The following is an 11,047-nucleotide window of genomic DNA, read 5'->3' as shown; positions in this document are numbered from 1 at the left end:
TCCTTGTACATATGAGTTATTAAATCTTTCATAATAGAAATCCGCACTTCATTGTACAGGAAATTTAATTTACTTTTATTAGGTGTATCTGTTTCATGTGACTTGTTATGATTGGACTGCATTTATTAGGGTTGCTTTTCTCTATTATTTCAGTTTCATGTTGATTACAAATATTTCCTATGAGTAGATGACTTTGATCTGATCCAAACCTGCCAGATTTATTCATCGTGATGTTGATTATAGGCTCTGTGATAAACTCTAGCTCTTCAGTCAAAAATAGCATTTTTTCTTGATGTTCAAGTTTTTACTGTCATATATTACAAGATGGACACTAGTGGTTTAAATATATAAGTTGATATTCATATTTGCATGTCTCAGTCATACTAATGACGGGTAATGAATAACCAAAAAACAGACAATTAATACAATATCATATACTGAATGCATCCTATAAAAGCTCTATCTATCTATCTATCTATCTATCTATCTATCAAATAAATAAAATAATCATGGTGATTTAGTTACCTTATGACCTGTGGATAAAAACTGTTGTCTGTCTTCCCTTGTGCAACTGCTAATGGCCCTCTACTATTTGCCAAAATGGTGGAGGGAGAAAAGTGGCTATGATGGATGACGTGGGTCTTTAATAACGCAGTTTGTCTTTCCAAGGCTGCATATGCATTATATACTGTATATAATATATTGTACTGTATATCAGGGACAGGAGGGAGCTGGGTGTGAATTTCAATAGCTGTGGAAATGCAGCATACCTCTGGACTTACACTCATGCCTTTTGTGATTTATTCTGGTGGTAAGTTTTTTTGCTTTAGAGGACTATATTAAGCATAGCTATCACATTGGTACCAACATTTTTACTTTGCCCCTTCTTCTCTTTACAGTGTATAAATTAAATAAATTCACAAGAGTATATCTGCATTCAGTTCATAACACTAATCAATTGCTCACTTTATCCCAGTCACTTGTAGGCTAGCTTAATTAACCACTTTAAAATAATTAGAATTTAAATCTTTCATTGTCCTGCCTTATGCTCTATACTTGCTAATTTAGGCTCTGACTCACAACAATCCTACTGTAATGTATCATACACTATTAGGAAGAATTGGTTAAAATGACAGGGAAATAAAAACACAAATGAGTAACAATCTGTGGTCAGGAATTAGTAAAGTTTCAATCACACTCCTGACATTGTTAGTATTAAAAAGATAGATAGATAGATAGATAGATAGATAGATAGATAGATAGATAGATAGATAGATAGATAGATAGATAGATAGATAGATAGATAGATAGATAGATAGATAGATAGATAGATAGATAGATAGATAGATAGATAGATAGATAGATACGTTATTAATCCCAAGGGGAAATTCACAATTTATAAATCAATAAGCATAGAATTAATAGTCTTCTGGTGGAAAACAGGATCAGAAATGAAACAGTATGACGATATACGTAATTAATCAAAGAATTGCAGTAGATTACCAGGATAAAAATCAGTATGGGACATGTGAAATCTGTGGACCTAACCGAATTAAGCAATTTCAACATTTTCTTTTTTAATGTAATCTTACTGTGCAACTACAAGGCTTAGCAGGTAGGGTAACCTAGTAGTTAAAAAACTAAAGCAAGATCTGTAAATAGTTAGGATATCAGTCCCTAACACATTGTTCAGTAAATCTTTTAACATGGCCAGCACTACATATGTACTGTATTATACAGTATGTATAGAGTATATATATTTTAATGTTAACAAAGTAATAAATATAAACATATAGGCACTGTATGTGTTTGCTGTACTTTTTTAGCAGCAGTGGGCACAATACAGAAGATCAGACCATGGCAGGAAACATAAACATCAATTGCACTTAGCATTATCTTTTTAACCTTTCTTTTATCTTTAAATGGAGAAAAGCTGGTATGGATTTTTTTTTCTGTTTTGACATACCAATGACTCTCAAAATGTATGTACATTCTTGGTATATAATACTTTGTAATTATTGCAATTAGGAGATGAATTATTGATTCATGCAGATCAAATCTTGTCATACTGCTATAAGCAATGAAAATAACATACTGAAAAAATAAAACTACTTTACTTTGTAAAATAATAATAGATAATATGCAACTTTTTGGAATGTGCTGATTATGATGTGTACCTAAAATAAATTAAACTTGATTAATATTTGAACATGAGGTAGAATGTATACCATCCATCCATCCATCCATTATCCAACCCGCTGAATCCGAACACAGGGTCACGGGGGTCTGCTGGAGCCAATCCCAGCCAACACAGGGCACAAGGCAGGAAACAATCCCGGGCAGGGTGCCAACCCACCGCAGGACACACACAAACACACCAAGCACACACTAGGGCCAATTTAGAATCGCCAATCCACCTAACCAGCATGTCTTTGGACTGTAGGAGGAAACCGGAGCACCCGGAGGAAACCCACGCAGACACGGGGAGAACATGCAAACTCCACACAGGGAGGACCCAGGAAGCGAACCCGGGTCTCCTAACTGCGAGGCAGCAGCGCTACCACTGTGCCACCGTGCCACCCAGAATGTATACGAGGTATAGTTAAACCTGAGCCCTTTAATAATGACAACAGTGGCCAATAGCCCAGATATTATGTGTTTGCTTTTCCATTCCACAGATGTTTGTTTCTCATGAAATTTTACTCCTGTCCTCATTATTTGTATTTTCAGGGTGAAATTGTGTGCCCAATCTTCTCTATCAGCATAATATGCCATACCTGCATATTGAACTGGATTCACAGATGGTAAAACTAATCTAGAAATATGTTTGAGATAATGCGGCCTATATATAGATAGCTACATTTGAAAGCCATGTTATTAAGTAAACTGCTGACTTGAAATGGCCTGGAGCAAGCAAGTGTGCTCAACAAAGAACATTAGTAACCCTGTACAGTGAAAAATCCATTAATCTATTCACTGAACTTGCTTAATTGATTGCACAGACTCTGTGTTTAATACATGTTTAATAGAAAGTCCCCAGAAGGCATTTACATTAGATTCTCAAACTACTTCAACTGGCTCCTGTGCATCTGGAGAAGCAGCGGCTCTACTCTGAGGTCCTCCTGGACTGTCGACAGTGACCCAAGCAATACTATACTTCAATTTCATTTCACCTAATTGAACAAATGATCTAATTCTTTAGCTTGCTACCCAAATATCATCGGGATGTGAGTCTACATTAATTAGTAAATCAGAAGCTCTACCCTGTATTAACCTTACACTCTTACTTTCACTCTGTTTAACAGAGGTTTAAATATAACTTAATAAACAAACAAACAAATAAATAAATAATTCACATATATATATATATATATATATATATATATATATATATATATATATATATATACACAGTGGGTACGGAAAGTATTCAGACCCCCTTCAATTTTTCACTCTTTGTCATATTGCAGCAATTTGCTAAAATCATTAAAATTATTTTTTTTCCCTCATTAATGTACACACAGCACCCCATATTGACAGACAAAAAAAAGAATTTTTGAAATTGTTGCAGATTTATTAAAAAAGAAAAACTGAAATATCACATGGTCCTAAGTATTCAGACCCTTTGCTCAGTATTTAGTAGAAGCACCCTTTTGAGCTAATACAGCCATGAGTCTTCTTGGGAAAGATGCAACAAGTTTTTCACACCTGGATTTGGGGATCCTCTGCCATTCCTCCTTGCAGATCCTCTCCAGTTCTGTCAGGTTGGATGGTAAACGTTGGTGGACAGCCATTTTTAGGTCTCTCCAGAGATGCTCAATTGGGTTTAAGTCAGGGCTCTGGCTGGGCCATTCAAGAACAGTCACAGAGTTGTGAAGCCACTCCTTCGTTATTTTAGCTGTGTGCTTAGGGTCATTGTCTTGTTGGAAGGTAAACCTTCAGCCCAGTCTGAGGTCCTTAGCACTCTGGAGAAGGTTTTTGTCCAGGATATCCCTGTACTTGGCCGCATTCATCTTTCCCTCAATTGCAACCAGTCGTCCTGTCCCTGCAGCTGAAAAACACCCCCACAGCATGATGCTGCCACCGCCATGCTTCACTGTGGAGACTGTATTGGACAAGTGATGAGCAGTGCCTGGTTGTTTCCACACATACCTCAGTGCAAGACACATGACAGCCCGCATGGAGTTTGCTAAAAGACACCTGAAGGACTCTGAGATGGTGAGAAATAAGATTCTCTGGTCTGATGAGACCAAGATAGAACTTTTTGGCCTTAATTCTAAGCGTCCAATCCTCTTTGCAGCACCTCTCAAGCTCCATCAGGTTGGATGGAAAGCGTCGGTGCACAGCCATTTTAAGATCTCTCCAGAGATGTTCAATCGGATTCAAGTCTGGGCTCTGGCTGGGCCACTCAAGGACATTCACAGAGTTGTCCTGACGCCACTCCTTTGATATCTTGGCTGTGTGCTTAGGGTCGTTGTCCTGCTGAAAGATGAACCGTCGCCCCAGTCTGAGGTCAAGAGCGCTCTGGAGCAGGTTTTCATCCAAGATGTCTCTGTACATTGCTGCAGTCATTTTTCCGTTTTTCCTGACTAGTCCCCCAGTCCCTACCGCTGAAAAACATCCCCACAGCATGATGCTGCCACCACCATGCTTCACTGTAGGGATGTATTGGCCTGGTGATGAACGGTGCCTGGTTTCCTCCAAACGTGAAGCCTGGCATTCACACCAAAGAGTTCAATCTTTGTCTCATCAGACCAGAGAATTTTCTTTCTCGTGGTCTGAGAGTCCTTCAGGTGCCTTTTGGCAAAATCCAGGTGGGCTGCCATGTGACTTTTACTAAGGAGTGGCTTCCGTCTGGCCACTCTACCATATAGGCCTGATTGGTGGATTGCTGCAGAGATGGTTGTCCTTCTGGAAGGTTCTCCTCTCTCCACAGAGGACCTCTTGAGCTCTGACAGAGTGACCATCGGGTTCTTGGTCACCTCTCTGACTAAGGCCCTTCTCCCCCGATCGCTCAGTTTAGATGGCCGGCCAGATCTAGGAAGAGTCCTGGTGGTTTCGAACTTCTTCCACTTACGGATGATGGAGGTCATTGTGCTCATTGGGACCTTCAAAGCAGTAGAAATTTTTCTGTAACCTTCCCCAGATTTGTGCCTTGAGACAATCCTGTCTCGGAGGTCTACAGACAATTCCTTTGACTTCATGCTTGGTTTGTGCTCTGACATGAACTGTCAACTGTGGAACCTTACACAGACAGGTGTGTGCCTTTCCAAATCATCAACTGAATTTACCACAGGTGGACTCCAATTAAGCTGCAGAAACATCTCATGGATGATCAGGGGAAACAGGATGCACCTCAGCTCAATTTTGAGCTTCATGGCAAAGGCTGTGAATACTTATGTACATGTTCATTCTCAATTTTTTTATTTTTAATAAATTTGCAAAACCCTCAAGTAAACTTTTTTCATGTTGTCATTATGGGGTGTTGTGTATAGAATTCTGAGGAAAAAAATTAATTTAATCCATTTTGGAATAAGGCTACAACATAACAAAATGTGGAAAAAGTGATGTGCTGTGAATACTTTCCGGATGCACTGTATATATATATATTATATATATATAAACAGTATATATATATATATATAGTATATATATATATATATATATATATATATATATATATATATATATATATATATATATACACTAGCGAAATACCCGCGCTTCTTAGCGGAGAAGTATTATGTTAAAAAGTTATAAAAAAGAAAAGAAAACAATTTAAAAATAACGTAACATGATTGTAAATGTAATTGTTTTGTCATTGTTATGACTGTTGTTGTCATCAAGGATTTAATTATTATTATTTATTTCAATCGGGTTCGTATTTGGAGGATGTGTTGTGTTCAAGTTATATTCTGTGTTTGTCAACCGTTGTAAAGATACAACAGGTTTCATTTATAACTTTGTATTCACAGAAGATTTATTTCTATTTACAAAGTGTTTCTATCTTCTTCATTGTCAAAAAAGTACAAAGCATCTGCACAAAGATTGGAAACAAAAAACATGTTCATGTTGAGCCTGGAGCCACAATTTCACCAACAGTTGGCATTTTCTTCCCTAGCCATCAGGGACAATTAAAACACCATTGCCCCATTATAAGCCAGTCAAAACTAGTTCAGTTCCTGCATCCCTATTGACTTCAATGCATTTTGTGGAGTTCATTGAAATTCCTGAACATTTCCATGATTTCATCCACCTCACTGCGAAGTGAACTCCACAGGGTTTGCGCATCACTAGTAACTACATTCACAGAGCACTTACAGGAAGTGTTTTTTGGAGGAGATTTTCAAGTGTCAGTGATGAATGAACTGGCTAAAACGTACATTTTTTCTTTAGAGATAGCATTGTATTTTTCTTTTAGTTTGGTGTTAACTGAAGCAACTGGGAAAATATGTATAATGTAGTTAGTATCATATAGATAGAAAGATCAATCAATAACTTGATAAATAAGTAAATAATAAAATATTAACTTAATGAATTGGTTGATAGAAGTGGCCAGTAAGCAGAAAATTATTACCTAATTTATGCTTTCCACATGGTTTTTCCACTGATCCAAAATCTGCTTACCCAGGTCAGGGTCAAAAGGAGCTGCTGTCTGTCCTAGAAGAACCATGATGAACTTCCAGATTTGACCAAACTCACATATACTGAGACAATCTAGAGAGGCTGTTAAACCTAATGTGAACTCTTTGTGATGTGAGAGAAAGAAAACTAATACAGTCAATGCCACATCCAGAATCTGAGCCCAGAAATTGAAACTGAAGCTGACAGACAACAGTGCTAGTTACCTGATGATCATGCTGACATAACATACTTTTATTTGTTTAATTAATTTCAGAATTTTTTAAATTAGGCAGTCAATTCCCAATATTCATCTGAATTAAGGAGAGATGAAGTAAACATTGCTGATAGATATTCAGATGGGCATTACCAAACTTTTCTTCAAAGAGAGTCCATTTTTAATAATTGACTTAATGTTACTTTACATTTCTCCCTCAACTGTATGATTGCCATCTTCACTCAGTATATTATACTAGCCAATCAGCTATCTTTGTTGGGGAATACAAATGTTTAAATGATGTGGGAATCACAAAACTTGACGTTAAGAATAGTTTGGAAAAAAAATAATCAAATAGTTTCAGTCCAGGTCAGCAAAATGTGGTGTTCTTTTTACAACAGTTATATCTTTGCTTTATTAAATTTATAATAGTCAACATGGAAACATATTTGTTCACTTAGCTTTAATAGAGATCCTGAGTCATGGGTTCAGATCCTGGCCTAGCCTCTGTTTCTGTACAATTACTTGGTTTTCTCTGAGAGCTCCAATTTTCCTCACACATCTAAACTGGCCAAGTTTGAGTGTGTCCCATGATGAAAGGCTGCATTGTTCATTGTTTTTTCTGTCTTTTGCCCAGTACTACTTGGATATGCACCCGAAACACCCAATCCTGGTTTGGATGAATGACAGAGAAAATATATAGATTAATGCTTACCGTTTTCATATTTGCCACTGTAACCTGTAGGGGTCCAACAGAGCCCCAAACCCAAGACACAGTAATGCCCAACACACTTTTACGATAAAATAATAGGTATTTATTTATTCTCATCCTTTCCAACAATTACCTTCCAAAGATCAGCCAAATTACACAAAATAAACAAATCCTTCCTTCTTTGTTTTTCCCATTGAGTGTTGCCTGCTGCTTTGTGACTCTGACTCATCCAAGGCATTGTGCTCCCTGTTATGCTAGAACTGAGAATGCTTCTGGGGCCACGTCATAACTCCTGGGAAGCACTTATGGGTCATAATAAAAGTAGGGAAGTCCTCCCCCGACAGCACCTTCTATTGGAACGTAGAGACCTCAACAAGGTTGCACTTCCGTACTCCATATTCCAGGCATCCCTGCGGTTGTCCCAACTGCATTCCCATGTGAGGACTACTGCCACGTGGCATAAGGGGAATTGAACTGCTCCCGACTCAAGGCTATTGTTGGTCTTTCCATTATTGGATACCGGCTGGATACAAAGTTCTTGTTCCGCCAGCCATTCTGACTGTTGTTCCTCTCTGGCTTCCCGTCCGGGTATGAAATTATCCCCTTTCCCAGCCCGATTGCCTGTCCTAATCCTACACCATATAAAGCTTTTCAGTAGAATCTCTTTGGTACAAAAGCTAACTACAACAAACATTAGGTGTTATTTAAAAATCTAAGTAGCACAGTACTTGCTACTTCTCATCTTAGTCTCTGGCTACAACAATAACACATTTTTCTCAGCCGTATAACTGTATCCACCACTTGATCACTTAGGACATCATGGAATTCTGGCTGCTACCACAACCAGAAATAGAACAAAGTGGGTATGAATATGAATATTATTAAAAACATTAAAATTCATTGAAACTTTATCAGTAAAACACTGACCACACATTTGTTAAGTTAAATTTACTTTAATGCTGATAGTGTATACAGAGTGAGAGAGCTGGAGTGTGTTTACAAGCATTCCTTGTTTTAGACTTGGTTAGTACTTATGGCTGGTTTGATGCCTTGAGCCTGATGCTAGTAGAACAGTCTCTAGAAATTCACGATCAGGAACACCTTCAGAAATCTTTTTAAAATGTCAACAAAATGACACTGGCACTCCTTCCTCACAACTTCAAGGACTTGGTTTTGGTTCCTAAAATGATTACTATCTGTGTGGAGTTGTATGCCTAGATAATTTTTGAACATCCTGCTATAAATTGGCACAACAGCAGCTAAAGAGTAACTGACTGGAAAGAAAAAAAAACAAAATGTTGCTTAAATGTATGATAAGGAGGGGTGTAACAATGCATTGTAATACCTTTATTAACAGATCCTCAGAGAAAGAATCTTCTTTATAATAAAGTCCACATGAAACATTCATGGACACATGTTCATGTTCAAGTACATGTCAGTTGGAGCACTGTGGCATCACTGTGCAACCTTCTCACATGGAATAGTTGTGTGTCATTTACATACAGTATGTACCAACCTGGTAGGTCCAATATAATCATTTAATGTAAAAGATGCTGAGAAAAATGGAACACCTGTACTGACTGAATGTGGAAAGCCAATACAAACCCAACAGGAATAGTTAAGCATTAAAGAGGCCCAAATATGAGAGGCCAAATAAGTATTGTACCATGCGTGTGTCCTTGCTTGTCTTGGGAGGGAGGGGGTGGAGGTCTGTGACAGGTCTCTTTTATTGTGTGAGAAAAGTGCTTTATAAAAACTTGCAAAATGAAAGATATTTGTGAAATTCAGTAACTTGTATGTGATGTCTGGGCTGCTGTCCAAATGAGCTTGCAAATGTCCCTCAGGGACCTGGAAGCCACAGGTGAACAGGAGGCTTAGGATGAGGAGTCCTTGTCTTGTGCAAGTGCGAGTCAACAATGGGATGCGTGAATCCACTTAACAGCAGTTCAGGTGGAAAGCAGAACTTGAGGGTCTTTCCAACATGGTACCAAGGCATTCTTTCATTGGTGCACTTTAATAAATACAATGTCTCCTGGATGTAAGGGATGAGCAAGTTCAGTCAGGGTGGGTGGCAATGCATATTCAACCTGAGAGTAAGTAAAACTGACAGAAAATGTTAAATCAATACAATAAGTATGCATGCTTCCAGTCAGAAAATGTATATCCATTTGTTTGCAAGTCAAAGGAGTAGCTGAAGATTATTGCATAGGTGGTCCAATTAAAATTTCATGAGAAGAAAGTCCACTTTTACGACATGGTGTCACCTTAACAGACATAAGTACTAAAAGCAAACCATCAAGCCATTTCAAGCCAGTTTTTGCACACATTTTAGCAAGTTTATTTTTGATAATGCCATTAGTTCTTTCAACTAGTCCAACTGATTCAGGATGATAAGAGCAGTGCAGAAGTTGCCAAATCCTTAATGCTATATAAATATCCTGAATGACTTTACAAAGTGAGTCCCTCTACTGCTGGTCAGTGTACATTGGATTCTAAGCGAGGTATTAAGTCTTTTAATAGATGCTTAGCTGTAGCTGTTGAATCAGGCTTCCTGCAAGGAAAGGCTTCTACCCATTTAGAAAACAAATCAACTAATACATATTCAAAACCCTATATTTTAGGTATTTGCAAAATATCTATTTTTAAATGTACAAAAGGCCCAAACGGCTGGAGGAAAAGCACCAGCCAGGCATAGTGTTATTTTACCGATGTTGTATACTGTAGTTGGTAGATCATACACTGAGTACAAATTTGGCTGGACTGTGTAGCAAAACCAGGGGAAAACCATGTTTGCTTAATAAGGAAAAGCATTCCCCCTTTTGACACATCAGAAGGACCATGAGAAATCTGGGCCAACCAAGGCTGAAGGGACTGTGGGGCTACAAGGCAGCCGTCTTTGGAACGCCACAGACCCTTAGTGTCAGGTGCACATCCGGCTGCTATCTAGGCCTGCCTTTCTTTCTCACTAGTTTGAATTTGCATGTTATGTCATTGAGTGAGGTCCACTTGTGGAGTTTAGAGAGGTCACTGGAGTACTGAAGGGCCTATCACTACAGCCTGTTTGGGGTGCAAGTCAGCTAAAGCATTTCTTCTACTCACTGTGTCATTGCCTTCAGTATGCGCTGGACATTTTATCACACCTAGTGCTAATGGCATCTGCAAAGCATCAAGCAAATTTGAAATTAGCATGCTATGTCTAATAGGAGAGCCAGAGGATGTTAAAAATCCTCAATGATTTCAAAGAGCCCCAAAAGCATAGCAGGACTCAGTATAAATATTAGCAGTTTGACCTTTTGATAGTATACAAGCTATAGTCAAAGCAAATACTTCTGCCCCCTGTGATGAACTCGTGTTTGGAAGGTTAGCCTTTTCTATGCAGTCCAATTCTGTACATACTGTATAACATAACCAGTCTGAATATTGCCATTGACAGGACAGCTGAAGAAGCCATCCACAAAAAACTCTAAGTCAGAATTCAACAAAGGTCTTTCTCAGAG

Source organism: Erpetoichthys calabaricus, chromosome 9, assembly GCF_900747795.2.
Source record: "Erpetoichthys calabaricus chromosome 9, fErpCal1.3, whole genome shotgun sequence".
NCBI lineage: Eukaryota > Metazoa > Chordata > Cladistia > Polypteriformes > Polypteridae > Erpetoichthys > Erpetoichthys calabaricus.
This window is presented reverse-complemented; position numbering follows the sequence as displayed.